This window comes from Theropithecus gelada, chromosome 9 (assembly GCF_003255815.1).
Source record: "Theropithecus gelada isolate Dixy chromosome 9, Tgel_1.0, whole genome shotgun sequence".
NCBI classification, from domain to species: Eukaryota; Metazoa; Chordata; class Mammalia; order Primates; family Cercopithecidae; genus Theropithecus; species Theropithecus gelada.
Window position 1 is genome coordinate 74,082,446 of NC_037677.1, and position 16,670 is coordinate 74,099,115.

General features: G+C 40.0%; 1 protein-coding gene across 6 annotated transcripts in view; it reads left to right on the top strand.

Annotated features, from left to right (window-relative positions):
• ANK3 (ankyrin 3) overlaps window positions 1-14,249 on the top strand; it is a 707,282-nt gene extending 693,033 nt beyond the window's left edge. For 5 of the 6 annotated variants that reach the window (XM_025395913.1, XM_025395911.1, XM_025395910.1 and 2 more), the window contains one exon: window positions 10,718-14,249. The gene's annotated coding sequence lies outside the window, so the exon portion shown is untranslated. The remainder of the gene's footprint in view (window positions 1-10,717) is intronic. The other variant, XM_025395909.1, reaches the window with a different exon arrangement.
• The last annotated feature ends 2,421 nt before the right edge of the window (window positions 14,250-16,670 follow it).

Genomic DNA, 16,670 nt, shown 5'->3' on the forward strand with positions numbered 1-16,670 from the left:
CATGCAATTCTAAGTGAAAAATGAAACAAAAGTAGAAAAAAATTCAGTCAACTGTAGTACGCCCCTAAAGTTTAGCAGCTTGTTCAATCATATTCTCAGGCTCCAAGTGGAAAAGAACCAAAAAGGTTACCTACACCAGCTGAGCCATTTTCTGCAATGACATATTCCTAATATCTGAATAAATGACACAAAAAATATGACAGTGCTATGCTTCCAGGGTCCTTTAGACTGTGTTCATTTAAAAACAGCTTGCTCACTAAATATAAAGGAGGTTTTAAAATTTTAAATAATCATCCTCTAAAGAAGTTGTCAGACTCACTTGCTGCACCACTCAAAGGAGAGAGAACGTTGGGTAGATTCATATGAATGTGCAAATAACTTCAGCTAAAGCAAACAATGTGTCAGACTGAAAGAACAGTGACTTGACAAGCCTAATTTTACTTTCCAGGTAGTATTTACTTTCCATAAGTGAACTTAGGGAATGAGTCCAAGAATACTGCCTGGAATTCCAGGAGGCTGAATATATGTGCTCCAGAAAAATCGATTTGCAACTATAGTGAGAGTTTTTATAGTCATGCTGGCTGCCTCTTTAAAAAAAAAAGACAAAATAACTAAGCAAGTAGAATGCTGCCAAATATGACTGTGTCCTAGATGGTAACATCAAAATTTGTATTTCCCATTGTAGAACCAGTTGGATTTTGAGCTATCTGAACTCTGTACCTGCTTTTCTTTAATATTGAGTCATAGCCATCCTATTTTTAAAGAGAAAAGCCAATGACTTCCAAGATTTGTACATAGTATAGAGTGATATATACTTTACAAAGTACATTTACATTCTTATTTAATCCTTATGGCAAGTCAGGCCATTTTGCTTGTGACCTTTTACAGATGAGGATATTAAGGCTCGGACAGGTCAAATGCTGTTTCTGCCTTCACACAGTTTATGACTGGTAGAGCTAAGACTTGAAGTCAAGATTATTGATTCTCAGCCTGACGTTCTTTCTATTACATTAAGCTATCTCTCTCAAAGTATTTACAAAGAATAATAATAGTCATCTTCTGTGAAATGATTGCTATATGGCAGACACTAGGTAAATAATTATATATTACCTTAGGAAATCCCCAAAACAATGCTATAAGGTAAATACAACTATCCCCCAACACCTTTTTTAAAAAAATGGGGAAACTGAGGTTTAGAAAACTTAAATGATTTACTCAAGGTACTACAGCTAGGGAGCAAAAGAATAAAATTTGAACTTATCTAGAACATAGATCTTAACTACTACTTATATTAATAAATAATATTTGATCATTAGAGACCCAAAAACAAATTCTGAATCAAATGCAGGTACAAGAGCAACCCATTGTAAATTTCTTCTTACTCTACACAGTGAAAGAACTCATGTTTTTTTATTCTTTTTTCTTAACAAAGCAAGACTTCATTTCTAAATCTCTAGAGTTTACTTCAAATACCAAAAACAGGGGCTGATTAGTGAGGTCATAGCAAGGGAAGATCCCCAGATAAAAGGTCATTTAAGCCATGGCAAAGACTTCCATGATACATACTGTACTCTAAACCTCTTCTAGGAAAATGCTCAAGTTCTCACAGCCATGTGTAAGCCAAGAGTGGCAAGAGTGCTGACGCTTGTCAAGGCAGCCCTTTATCTGAGGCCAAAAAGTTAACAATATTTGGCCATCTGCCTGGCTTAAAGTGGAAGGACTAGATTTACAATAGTGAATAAATTCTCTGTGGTCCCTGTCTTTCTGGATCTCCCAGTCGTAAATGGGAAAAAGAAATGGTACAAATGTTTAAACACTGAAAATACAAAGTCCAGGATCCAATGAAAGAATGTGAGAATGCACTTAGACTTGGGGGCTAGGGAAGGTCTCTCTAAAATCGTGACATTAAGACCTCATGGATGGCACCAATTATGAAAATAATGGAGAAGAAGAAGACCCCAAGCAAAGAGTACAACATGTGCAAGGACCCTGAAGTAGGAAATAGGCCTAACATATTTGAAGAAATGAAAGATCATACACTGATCTTTCAAATATGTAAGATTGGTGTGTGATCTTCCATTTCTTCAAATATGTTAGGTGAGCTGGTGGTAGGTAAGATAGGCACAAGAAAACATTAAAAAAAAAAAAAAAAAAAAAAGCCACACTATCATTCAGAGCCCTGTAGGCCAGAGGAAAGGATTTAGATTTCATTCTAAAGGGAATTTAAGTTCCTTTTAGATGCTGGATGTTAGACTTTTGTCAGATGTGTAGTTAGCAAATATTTTCTCCCATTATGTAGGTTGTCTCTTTATTCTGTTGATAGTTTATTTTGCTGTGCAGAAGTTCCTTAATTAGGTCCAGTTTGTCAATTTTTGCTTTTTACAAGCAAAAAACAACTCACCCCATTAAAAAGTAAGCAAAGAACATGAACAGATGCTTTTTGTTTTTTATTTTTGAGACAGTCTCACCTGTTGCCCAGGCTGGAGTGCAGTAGCACAATCTTGGCTCACTGCAACCTCTGCCTCCCGGGTTCAAGCGATTCTCGTGCCTCAGCCTTCTGAGTAACTGGGATTACAGGCACATGCTACTATGCCAAGCTAATTTTTGTGTTTTTCATAGGATGGGGTTTCACCATGTTGGCCAGGGTGGTCTCAAACTGCTGAACTCAAGTGATCCACTCACCTTGGCCTCCCAAAGTGCTGGAATTACAGGCGTGAGCCACTGTGCCCAGCCATGCACAGATACTTTTCAAAAGAAGACATGCATGCAGCAAACAAGCATATGAATAAAAGGTTAACATCACTGATCATTAGAGAATTGCACATTAAAACCACAATGAGATACCATGTCACACCAGTCAGAATGGCTATTATTAAAACTCAAAAAATAACAGGTACTGGCAAGGTTGTGGAGAAAAGGAAACATTTTTACACTGTTGGTGGGAGTGTAAATTAGTTCAACCATTGTGGAAAGCGGTGTGGCAATTCCTCAAAGAGCTAAAAACAGAACTACCATTTGACCCAGCAATCCCATTACTGGGTGTATATACCCAAAGGAATATAAACTGTTCTGTTACAAAGACACATGCACACATATGTTCACTGCAGCACTATTCACAATAGCACAGACATGGAATCAACCTAAATGCCCATCAATGGTAGACTGGATAAAGACAATGTAGTACACACACATACACCATGGAATACTATGCAGCTATAAAAAAAAGAGCGAGATCATGTCCTTTGCAGGAACATGAATAGAGCTAGAGACCATTATCCTTAGCAGACTAACCAAAATTGCTAACCTGGTTAGCCAACTAACCAGGAACAGAAAACCAAATACTGTATATTCTCATTTAGTGGAAATTAAATGATGAGAACACATGGACACAAAAAGGGAAACAACAGACACTGGGGTCTACTTGACGGGGAGAGGGGAGAGGAGAGGAAAAATTAGCTATTGGGTACTAGGCTTAGTACCTGGGTTACAAAATAATCTGTAACAGACCTGCACATGTACCCTTGAATTTAAAATAATTCTGTGTGTGTGTGTGTGTGTGTGTGTGTGTGTGTAAAAGAATTCGAAGCCTCTGAAGGATTTTAAGCAAGGATCTAACTTGGTCTTTTTTCCCTCTTTAAAAAAAAAAAATTAAGAGCACGGACTATGTAGAGAATGGATAGGGGGACAAGAATAAAATGAAGGTAACCAATTAGGAAGTTATTGCTTCAGTTCAACTAAGCCATAATGGTGGCTTCGGCTGGGAAGACTGACAGCACTTGATAGATTAGTGTGGTGGGCAGAGTGGAGAAGAACCATTGAGTCAAAAATGATTCCCAGATTTCTGGTATAAGCAACTAGATGATAGTGGAAGAGGAATGAGTTTTAAGAAGAGTGGCAGGCATTCAGGCTTGGACTTGAGTTTGAAATGCTATGAGACATCCAAGTATTTATGTTACATACACAAGTCCGAAGCTCTGAGGAAAAGTTGGGGCTGTGCATATCAAAATGTGGAAGTCATCACAAAAGACCTGGGTATTGAATACCAGTGAATGGATGTGATTACCTAGGGAGAAAGCTGAAGTAAGCCAAGAAGGGGCTCAAAGGTTGAGTCCTCAAAAGCAACATTTCAGAGTTTAAAAAACTTTCCTCAGCCAGATGCAGTGGCTCACACCTGTAATCCCAGCACTTTAGGAGGCCGAGGCGGGCGGATCACGAGGTCAGGAGATCGAGACTATCTTGGCTAACACGGTGAAACCCGATCTCTACTAAAAATACAAAAAAATTAGCCGGGTGTGGTAGCGGGTGCCTGTAGTCCCAGCTACTTAGGGGGCTGAGGCAGGAGAATGGTGTGAACCCGGGAGGTGGAGGTTGCAGTGAGCTGAGATCGCGCCACTGCACTCCAGCCTGGGTGACAGAGCGAGACTCCATCTTAAAATAAAATAAAATAAAATTGCCTCTGACCTCTCTCTTCCTGCAGAACTCCAACCATGACGTTCCTTAGTAAGCACTCAATAAGTGTCACCTATTACTAGTATTAAGAGAACCAAGAATAGAACCTTGAAGAGCTTTGGATTACAGAAGCTGGTGGACTAAGAAGCAGCAGCCAGTGATGCTAGAATATAATATTGGGAGAAGTGAGAACAGCAGTGTGTGAAATCCTCTGCATGTGATGGTGGTTTACACTTCAGAAAAGTTTCTATTCCGTATCACTTGTTTCTCATAGTAGCCCTAGGAAATTAGTAAAACAGGTATTCTTGTTCCTCTTTACTAAGGAATTAACAGTGACAAAGGGACAGCAAAATCTCTAAGGCTGAGTGCAGTTAATGACAGGTCTGGATTTCCTGAGTCTGATTCTCAGAAGTCAGAGCTATGGGCTGAATTGCTTCACTACAAATTCAGGGCCCTGTCCTCCCCAATATTTTACCAGAATTCATATAGAGTAAATATGTTTTTGTATTATATATTTTTTATTTTTCTTACCCTTAAAAAATTCCTATTAACAAAAGCCTTGGCTTCAAGATAAAGAGCTAGAGGCTTGATTTCCAATTCTGGTTCCACTATATATTAACTGTAACCTTGAGCTCGCTATTTAAGAGAACTTTATGGCTCTCTTTTTGGCTGGACGCAGTGTAATCCCAGCACTTTGGGAGGCCGAGGCAGGTGGATCACCTGAGGTCAGAAGTTAGAGACCAGCCTGGCCAACATGGTGAAACCCCGCCCATTTCTACTAAAAAGACAAAAATTAGCCAGGCGTGGTAGCACGCGCCTGTGGTCCCAGCTACTCAGGAGGCTGAGGCAGAATTGCTTGAACCCAGGAGGCAGAGGTGGTATCGAGCCAAGATCGTACCACTGTACTCCAGCCTGGGCGACAGAGCAAAACTCCATCTCAAAAAAACTAAATTAATTTAAAAATAAATAAATAAAAGCTTTGTGGCTCCATTTTCTTATCTATAAAATGGAAAAAATAATAGTACCTCACGGTTATTAGGATTAAATTAGCTAACCCACTTTAGAACCGTTTAGAATAAATACCTTTACCTAATAAAAATAATAACAGTAATAAAATTTTATTACTGTTATGTTTTTCTCTCACTGCTAAAACATGAATAGTTTTCCAGTATTTTTTTTCCAGCCGTTTGACTTAAGATACTTTTTACTCACAAGTGAACAGAAAAGAACAAACAAAAAAGCCCTATTTCTTGGTATTAGTGAAAAAACAAAGCTACCTGAATTGGGAATTATGTTAAAACTGCACTGTAGTTTATTTTAGTTACATAAAGTAATTAAAATTAATTTTTAGAAAAAAGTCTTAGTGCATGATTTCTGTAACTACAGAGAAGGAAAAAGAGAAAAGAAGGGAAAGGGAGAGGTGGGTAGGGAGAGAAACAAAGAACTAGAGTAAAGACCTCTCTGTCCTCAGTGGGCTCAGGCTTTCCTTAAGCCATGACACAGCTAAGTCTTAAAGATGAGTAAGAGTTGAACTACAAAGGTAGATTTCATTAGGGAGAGTGAAGTCTGAACTTTCAAGGAGGTGGCATTTGAAACAAATTTGAAGGGTAGAAGAGGAGTTAGCCACAGATGATCATCAGAGAGGCAAGTATAGGTGGATACAAAATCATGAGCAAAGACAATGAAGTGGGAAAACAACTTGTAGTTGATACCTGGCATGTAATCTAGATCCTCAAAGTGAAGTCTGTGGACCACAGTATCAGCATGACTAGCATGCCTGAAAGTCTGTTAGAAATACAGAATTTCAGGCTGGGCGTGGTGACATGCCTATAATCCCAACACTTTGGGAAGTCGAGGTGGGCAGATCACCTGAGGTCAGGAGTTCAAGACCACCCTGGCCAACATGGTGAAGTCCCATCTCTACTAAAAATACAAAAAATGAGCCAGGCATGGTGGTGGGCACCTTTAATCCCAGCTACTCAGGAGGCTGAGGCAGGAGAATCGCTTGAACCCAGGAGGCAGAGGTTGCAGTGAGCCAAGAACGCATTGCACTCCAGCCTGGGCAACAGAGCAAGACTCCATCTCAAAAATAAATAAATAAAAACAGAATTTCAGACACACTGACCTACTGAATCAGAATCTGCACTCAAAGACTCTTACGTAATGCAGATTAAACTTTGAGAAGCACTGCTCCAGAACATTTGACTGGCTCTCAAATTATCTAGAGTTTTTAAAATTTTTTGATGCTGGGCCCCATCCCGAAAAATTCTATATAAACTGGTATGGGATGTGGCCTGGATATTGTTGTTTTAATTTTCCCAGGTAATTCTAATGTGCAACCAAGTTTGAGAACCACTGGAGATTGCAAAACAATCTGTCCTCAGTGGAGGATAGTAGGAATTAAGCCTAAAAAGGTTCATTGGGCTGGACCAGAGAGCTTCAAATGCCAAATCAAAGATAGGAGACCCTTTTTAAAGCTAGGCATTAGGGTCTAAAATCCACAGGTATGTCCATTCGCCTATAAAAGACAAATCAGTTCTGTACCAGAGCATGCGCCTGACTTGAATGTATACAGTACATATTTAACTGTAAAGTATCAACCACCACGAAAATCCAGTGAATTGCTGTTTCCAAGTTTGTTTTTGTTTGTTTGTCTGTTTGAAGTCTCGCTGTGTCATTCCAGGCTGGAGTGCGATGGCGCGAGCTCGACTAACTGCAACCTCCACCTCTTGGGTTCAAGCAATTCTCCTGCCTCAGCCTCCCTGAGTAGTTGGGATTATAGGTGCCCACCACCACGCCCGGCCAATTTTTTGTATTTTTAGTAGAGACTGGGTTTCACTATGTTGTCCAGGCTGGTCTTGAACTCCTGATCTCAGGTGATCCGCCCCCACCCCGGCCTTGACCTCCTAAAGTGCTGGGATTACAGACATGAGCCACCGTGCCTGACCCTATTTTTGTATATTTTAAAATGTTTCTTAAAAATACAGTGAAATGGCTAAAAGGAATGATTGGTTTTCTGATTTAGTTTCTCCCACCTTTAGGTTTGAAAGGCATACAAAACCCAAAGAAAGACAGATTCCTAAGTGTAACTGCATCTATCTCATATCCATTATCTAAACCAGAAAAGGGAGATGATTCAAAATTCTATTTTTGAAATGTCATCTTGATGGCTTCTGCCCTCACAGCTTCCCATCAGATGGCGCTGTCATCACAGTTTATACCAAGTGTCAATGTTTTTATAGTAAGTACACAGTCACTTAGCCAAGGTTCTCATGCTTTTTATGCAACATGGTACCTGGTGTAGTCTTTTGTCCAATGAATGACCTTCCTGTACCCAGTGTGGTTGGGACCAACATGCTCTGATTGCATAACTAAGAAAAGAAAAATTTATAAGAGGAACTAACTCCCACTTTTAAAAAATCACCCAAATCATCCTCACTGGAATATAAGTAGGCATAATTCACAGCATTTTTTTAAATGATAGAAGCATATCCAGTATATCCAGAAAGATAACATTTGCTTGGATTGAGGTGAGAAGAGAAAGGCCTTGCTACTCATTAAGAAATTAACCTGGGAAGTTGGATTGGTTTTTAGGAGACATGGAGAAAAGTAGTGATGATCACACATCTACATAAATTTATTAAAAATTATCAAGCCAGACCAGGCGCAGTGGCTCCTGTCTATAATCCCAACACTTTGGGAGGCCGAGGCAGGTAGATCACTTGAGGTTAGGAGTACAAGACCAGGCTGGCCAATATGATGAAACCCCATCTCTACTAAAAATACAAAAAATTAGCCGGGCGTGGTGGCGTGCGCCTGTAGTCTCAGCTACTCGGGAGGCTGAGACAGGAGAATCTCTTGAACCCGGGAGGCAGAGTTGCAGTTAGCTGTGATCATGCCATTCCATTCCAGCCTGGGTGTGTATTTATAATAGCTGAAGTATGGTATATAAATTATATATTAAGCTTCAAAAAGTCAGGGGGAGGGGTTTAGAGAAAGCAGGGAATGAGACTATAGTAACATTATCATAGGACCATCTAAGAAGCCTGGTGCCTAAAAGATTAGGATTAAATGATAAAAGCAGGTGAGGAAACCCTGATCATCATCTTCTGATTTGCCCACCCTCTGCAAGATGATCTACCCAAGTGAGTCACTTTCCTTCTTTGGAACCTCACAGAGTCACAGGGGAGGGGTGTTGAAATCACATAGGAGGAATTGATACTTTCATGTTCTTGGCTCCAAGCATTAGTGACCTGGGGCATGGAGGTCAGTAGCACTTTTAATACTAAAAAGGAAGCCAAGGCCTGTAGTGGGGCAGAGAGAGGAAGTGCTGTACCCAACATATTTCCATAAGCCAGGGTGTCCTAGGTGACCCATCTAAAGAGGAAGATACTTGTCTGAGGTAAGTAAACATCTTCAAGGTCACTGGAAACACGCCTGGGCCCCAAGAGAGGTCGAATTCTAAAGGTTGTCCTAGATCTGCAGATATAGTCTCTTGTTTATATGTGAGTGAGCAGGGTTACTTAAAATTGTTCTTGTCTTACTCAGGATTTCTATAGGAGCTGTATCTTGTTCTGAGGCAGGCATGCAAGTTTGTCAGCTTTTCACACAACAAGGAGGAGAGACAATATATGGGAAGAACTTCATTTTATGGAAAAGGCAAATTCATACCACAATAGTGCACAAAAGTATGAAAACCTCTGCCAAAGAATGATTTATTTTGACACAGTAAGACTGGTTATAAAACACAGATGCTTTATGCAGGAATCATCCAGCAAGACAAGACGTTCTCAGTGGAGCCTCCACTGAAAAGCTCAAATAAAATTAATTTGTCCCATTATGACTGACAGGGACAAGAAAAGCTAAAGTTCTTTGCAGTGGTAGAAGTTTCTCTTTAATTTTAATTTGGTTATGGAAAACAAATTTCATTGTAATGAAGTAATGACACTTTTCCTCCTTTTGAAAAATGAGTTGAACTTTTGGAGAAGTGAGAGACTTACAAAGCATTCAGAAATAGCTGAGATGCTTTATCCTGACTCCATATCCTTGGCCCTTTCTGCTCATGGAAGTCCCAGACTCCTTACATTTTGATGTTTAGGGAAGTCTCAGAGATTACCTCTCTCAGCCACCTCATTTCACAGATAAGACTAAGGCCCAAAGGGCTACAAAATGGCTTCCCCAAGCAGTTGAATAACCTGAGCTTCAGACAGAACTAGAAGAGGGTCTTCCCAACACAGTCTCTAAAACTGTCACTGAACCAAACTGGGTATTTGCCCGTGCACAGTGGAAAGTTAAACACCAAACACCTAGCATCAGGTTTTTGCAGGAGAAAGGTGTATTGCTGCTTGACTGACAAGGAGACAGGAGGAACCACTCAAATCTGTCTCTCTAAGCTGGGGGCTGGGTCATGTTTTAGAAGCATAGGGTAATGAGGCATGATCTGACTGGATCCTGCAATGGGGTGACGCCAAGGCTCTATCTGATTGGATCCTGTCATGAGGCATAAGCTTCTTAATTAGCTCCTCAGTCTGAAAACTTAGGTTCCTCCTATGGTTGCATATTTAGTTCATCTGAGCATGCTCAGATTATGTGACCTTCAACCTAGGGAGGTCCATGGAAACTCAAAAACAACTCACAACTTTGTTACATAAAAGTTGAGGGCCAGGCACGGTGGCTCACGCCTCTAATCCCAGTACTTTGGGAGGCTGAGGTGGGCAGATCACGAGGTCAGGAGATTGAGACCATCCTGGCTAACACGGTGAAATCCCATCTCTACTAAAAATACAAAAAATTAGCTGGGCATGGTGGCGGGCGCCTGCAGTCCCAGCTACTCAGGAGGCTGAGGCAGGAGAATGGTGTGAACCCAGGAGGCGGAGCTTGCAGTGAGCCAATTTCGGGCCACTGCACTCCAGCCTGGGTGACAGAGCAAGACTCTGTCTCAAAAAAAAAAAAAGTTGAACCAGGTGGTCTAGTACAATTACAAAACACAAATACAATAATAAGCAAGGCTCCCGGAGGTCACAGGGTCACCTAGAAAAGGTCACTGCCTTCTAAGAGCTTTCCAGTACACCCTCTAAGGCATCAAGCAGGTAGCAGCATCATGTTAAACCACCCCATAGGGAATGGAGGGCCTCTATTCTCTAAGACTTTTCTGTTGAATGGCAAGTAAGGCTTTCACTAGTTCTCTTAATAAAAAAAAAAAAAAAAGAAGAAGAAGAAAAGAGAAAAAAAGAAAGCTAAACTCACTGTCTACTGTCTCTTTCCACAGGATCATAAGTTTTTACTGCCAGTATTGAGAAATTCATGGAAGAAATGTCAGCAGGAAGTAAAAATTCACCGAGAAGTGTGTGTGTGTTCGCTGCTTCCACACATTAATGGCATGATTTTTTTTATGCAAAAAGAAAAGAAAAGAAAACCACCCACATTTTAATTTAGCATGAGCCAATTTACAGAGCATGGAAATCACTTTCATTTCCGGATTGGCGCGTGTGCAATTAGCAATGCAGTGTATATACAAGAAGCCATGCTGTTAACAGTTTATCTCAAGTAATTTGGTGTCATTTACAAAAGGAAGAAATTCCTGCCATCAGAAGGGACAGAAGGAGATGGAATGATCAAATCACAGAGAAACACTAAAATTACTAAATCTACAACAGCTCGCCTTATTTTTCTTGGACCCAAACTGTCAGGGTATAAACACTATTTGTTTCTTTTTTAAAACATCGATAGTTTTGCTGTAAATAATAACACTGTATAAATTCTAACAGAAAAATAGAATAAAATGTTGATAAGGCACTGCCTCTTAGAACACAAACAGAATATTGCAAATGCATTTAACAAATAGGGGTCTCAAGTGACTTCACCCTAGAAGAGGAGGGAGGGATTCTGGGTGGGGGGGGACTCTTCACTGATTCTTGTATATTAGCAATTATAATGTTTGTATATGCAAAACTGCTAGCTTGATTTTAAAAAGAAAAACAAATCTTTAAAATCTGCTGCAAATTTAAATAATTCCCAAAATGAGGAATTCTGTAGTTCTGTGAAAAATTTTTTTCTTCAGAATACTAATATTTTGATGCATGTGTATCACCTTATTTTGATTAAATCTTTTCCAATTTTGCAAACACTACAATATACTGCAACACAAAAGATTTTATCTGTAAACACAAAGCCCTTCATCTAATATTTGTTGCTATTGCCAATTTTTCAATGAAATGACCTAAAAACAACAAAAAAAAATAACCTATACGGTAGTTGCTTTAGGGGGTGGGGGGATGCTAACTGTTAGTGCTTAAAAGGGGGTAAATGCTTGCCGCTTTAGAGGTGGATGGTGCTCATAAGAGGCCCCAGTCGGGGGTATTTAAAACGGACTGAACAGAAATTCTTAGCTAGTAGAATGGCAGCACGCTGTAAAATTATTACTGTATTGTGTACTGGCTATAAGATGTAGACACCTTTCAGTAAGCCAATCATTTGTAACCATTCTAGAAGTGTCATATTAGGTTAATAAGGCTGCTGTGTTTTCAAGGGCATTTTTATTTGGGTTTTGGTGAAATTCTTTAATTTGTTGATTATATTCACATAAAATCAGCATTCATTGACACATAGCTCTAATGACCTATGTATGAAAAACCATACACTGGATGACCTAGTCGATTATTTAAGCATAAAATAAATTGTGTTAAACTCTTCACCTATCTGTGCTCTACAGTCTCCTTGTGTTTTCTGGCAAAAGGTAGTTGTCTAATCCCTTGTCATATGAGTCCTGGTCAATCCACCCCGTTGGTCCTCTTTGTGCCTCTGTGGTCACTGATGAGATGACAGTCTCTAACATTCATATGTGCCCTGCAAGCTCCCAGCTTATAAATTCTGTGCATTTCTTGGGGGAGCCAAGAATTAAAGATTAGTTGACAAGTAAATTTTGCCCACATCTGTTCAGGCCATTGCAAAAAGTGGAGAATTGGAGATACCATAGCCAGCATGTCAAAAACTTGACTGGCACTTCTAGGAGCCATCAACATGCAGTTGCTTTTAGCCCACAGAGCATTTGTTTTGTTTTATTAATTTATATTTATTGTCCATTCTTACAAGTTGGGAGATTTCACATAATCAAGTTGCTAACTTCTCTTAAAAAACAAGATTTGGCAACAATGGACCTCATTCCCAGAAGGTAACAACCTGCTGGGGCCAAATTGTCCCTGCTGCCCACTCCAGCCAGGTATGGGGTCTACAGGTATCACTGCCACAGCCTCATTTCTTATATTTGTACATCCTGACTATGAGTTTGCAACCCATACACTGCGTGAATCTAAATTCTACTGAGGCAGAGACCATGGCTGTTTTAACTTTGATTCTAGTTACCAGCTTAGCATATGGTAGTAGTGATAGTAGTAACTGTCATCATCACCACTAAAACTGGAGTGCTCGCTACATGCTATTCTCTGTTCTAAGCACATTCCATTTACTTACTTAGTCCTTATATCTCCTTTATGAATTAGGTACTGTCTTTCTTTGATGGTAATGATCCTTTTATAAAATTACATGAGTGCTTAGAGACTTTCAGCAATGTTACATATTGCCTGTTCATTAAAGATTGTTGCCAAGTAGAATGAGTTGTCCCCAGTAAGGACTCACTATCAATGCAGAAGAAATGCACAGATAATCTCCTTTGCATAAAGAATGGGGCTAGGTTGCATCTGTGTGGTATCCCAAATTTAAAAATGTGCCACTACCCTTGCACCAAAATTATTTTATGATGGGTAAAGTTAGACCCTTGAGAAGTTTAAAAAAAAAAAAAACTTTCCCCAAAAGTTCTGAGCCTGTAAAGCCAGGATCAGAATATAGGTGTCCTAACTTCCTATCTAAGAGTTATGAATTTCTGACTCAGTCTTTGAGAGAAGGTGTTTATCCTGAATCAGAAACTCAATGATGTATACCTGTTTACGTATTAAATAGTTGTGTTTATATACCCAAAAATTTGACTTTAGGTATATGTGATATGCTTTGGTTCCAATCAAGCAGAAGGTCATAAGTTTACTCAGAAGTATCCAAAATATGACATTCAAGATTTAACTTGCATATGTGTGTATATGAATATATTTATACATGTATATGTGGATTGAATGTGACATACATTATGTATTTCTAACATAATATTTGGCCTGCCAGCTTATAAATATGTATTTAAGCTTTTCATTGATTGACATTACTGTAAAAAATGAATTGTGATTGATAAGTTCTGGATATTTGCTGTTTTTTTTCATTTTATATTCTAACTAAATTATTGAATTTATTAAATTAAAATATGCTATCACTGTATTGCCAAATTATGGCAATACACTATGCAGTATTATTTCAATACTTTTAAGAGGCATCTATTTCTTCATTGAACACATAAGCAGCTAGCCTCCTTTCCTCTGTAAATAAGGACTTTTTTGGCATCCTGATGTTCCTCGCTGTTCATTTGGTGTCATCCTGGAGTTCCGTCAAGACTGAGGATTTTCTCCATGGCCAATAAACTATTATCAGCATCAGCTCATGTTTGGCTGTATGACAGGGATATGTGAGAAGCCCAGAAATAAATCACAAAAATAATAAGGCATCTTCTGAGTCTCTCTAAAGAAGCCAGTGATCCAAAAACTAACTTCTTATCTGAGTGAGTCTTGGTATTCTTGCTTTGCTTGAAGAGGCTGTGGCATATTACATGGTGTGTAATTTCGCAGGCATATCACACTGCTTCTGTTTCATGAATTGATGATCAAATTGTCCAGAAGTAAACATTTACAAGATTGAGATTTGAACCAAACTTTTCAAGAGTTATTTTAATAATACGAGGTGGAAGGCAGTGGTGTAATTTCTTTACACGGTTACCAGGCCAAATATGTACCAATACAAAAATTAAATAAGAGAGCAGATTCTGGTAAGTATCCTTAGTAACAAGCCCAACAGCTTTCATTTCTTTAATAGAATTAAATGCAGATAGTTCAAAATAGAGTAAAATGAAATTTACCATCGTATCTGCTACACTTATTCACTGATAGCTACATACGATATGTGCAAGCAGGTGAACATAAAGTGAAGAATTTTTACTCTTCAGCCCCTAGTGCTTCCTGAGTTAGGGAATAAGATGCCCTGAGGGTTGCATTTCCAACTGGACATCCTGAGACTCCTCACCAATTCCAAAAGAGTTCCATAGCAAAGTTGAGATGAACATGCTCAGGGGATTCTAAGGCAGTGAGAAGAACTATCTTAGAATGCCACAGGAAGCACACCAGAAGCAATACCTCTGAGGACTTCTTTTTTAGGACCACCATATAACTCTAATATCCCAAAAAACATGATCTCCCTGCCTGATTCCGCACCCCCCACACACACCCCCAGCATCCTCAACTACCACTTCTCCTTTGTCATCTAACTCAACCATTGGCATAATTCTGAGAGCTGAGAGAGAATAATGACTTGCCAGCTTTTCAAAAATGTTCTGTCACATGATATATGCCACCAGGGCTTCATACTAGACTGTACACTCCCTGGGGACAAGGACTTTGTTTTGTTCTATGCTACATCTATAGTACCCACGATAGTGCCTAACACCTTATGAGTGCTCGAGAAATATTTGTTGAGTGCAAGAATGAATGAGTCAGCAAACATCAGAGGGCAAGGAGCAGTAAATAGGGAATGTTACTCTATACCATTTTCTTTACAGGCTCAACCAACTTGGAAAGTGAAGGAAAGCACAGCTTTTGATTCTAATGACTTCATTCACCAAGGACTAGCTTGTGTCACCAACTTCCACTGGCCCATTCCAGTTGCACGATCTCCTTCTTAGCCAAAAAGTCCTTAATAATTGGGGTCTGGATGTACCAATACCTCATGAGCAAAGGGCACACAGTCACACTGCTGAAGTGGCCATCCTTCCTGTGGCCATGGGCGATGGTGCTCATCCTCATCACTGACTGGCCACTGAGAAACGAGGCAAGAGTGTGGATAACCCATCATGAACCTTCCTGTCTATAACAAAGTTAGTTTGGTTGCCTCCACCTTGGTGTTGCTGAGTAAATGTGTTTCACCATTCACCACAGCTCCTCCTCCTTTCCCGTTTCCTCTAAAATCCAACCTACTTTATTCATTTCTATCCCACATCTCTGTTTAATATCATTAGAGGAAGGAAAGGAAGGCAAATGGATACTATGCTGTTTAAAATCCTTCTTTCTGGCAAGTCAGATATCTACCTCATTTTCATCCCGTCTCTCTCAATGCCAGTAAGAGGATGGAATAAAGGAGCATGTAACTGAGAAGAGAAGGATGGATCATGTGGTTCTCCAAACCCATGCATCCCTCCAATCATTCGTCTCATTTCACAGCATGTAACTCAGTGCCTGCCACTTTCCAGGTGCTCTCCCAGGCACAGGATACATCAGTTCCCTACCCACTACCGTCAAAGTGAGGAGAATACCACGAGCCTCTGTGTGAAATCTAAATTAGGGCTCCTCAGGACAGGAAATTATAGAACGACTTGTGGAAATAAAACTACTGCAGCACATCATAGGCAGTGCATGCTGAAGAATGTGAGAAGACATATAAGGTGGGGAGGAACAGCCCTGTGGCTGCTGAGCATAACCAATGCACTTTCTCTTTTTTTGAGACGGAGTTTTGCTCTTGTCACCCAGGCTGGAGTGCAATAGCGCAATCTCGGCTCACTGCAACCTCCGCCTCCTGGGTTCAAGCGATTTTCCTGCCTCAGCCTCCCAAGCACATGATATTACAGGCAACCGCCACTATGCCTGGCTAATTTTTTTTTGTATTTTTAGTAGAGATGGGGTTTCACCATGTAATCCAGGCTGGTCTCAAACTCCCGACCTCAGGTGATCTGCCCGCCTCGGCCTCCCAAAGTGTTGGGATTACAGGCGTGAGCCACCCAGCCCCACTGCACTTCCATATTCCGCCTGCTAGTCAGAATTAAGTGGGACTCAAGACCTGACAAAAATATTTCAATAGAAAACTTTAAAAACATTTTAAAGGCAGCTAACCAACTCTATAATATTGTATAAGCCCATCTGACTTCCAGAGATTCTGAATTTAGGTAAAACCAGTAGTAACTTTGAACTCATGCACAATGTTCTCCTTCCATATGCCAATTCCTACATAAATGTGACCACCTCACAGAGCCTACCCCTACCGATGCCAGTCCACACTGGCAACTGGTAAACTAAAGGAATACC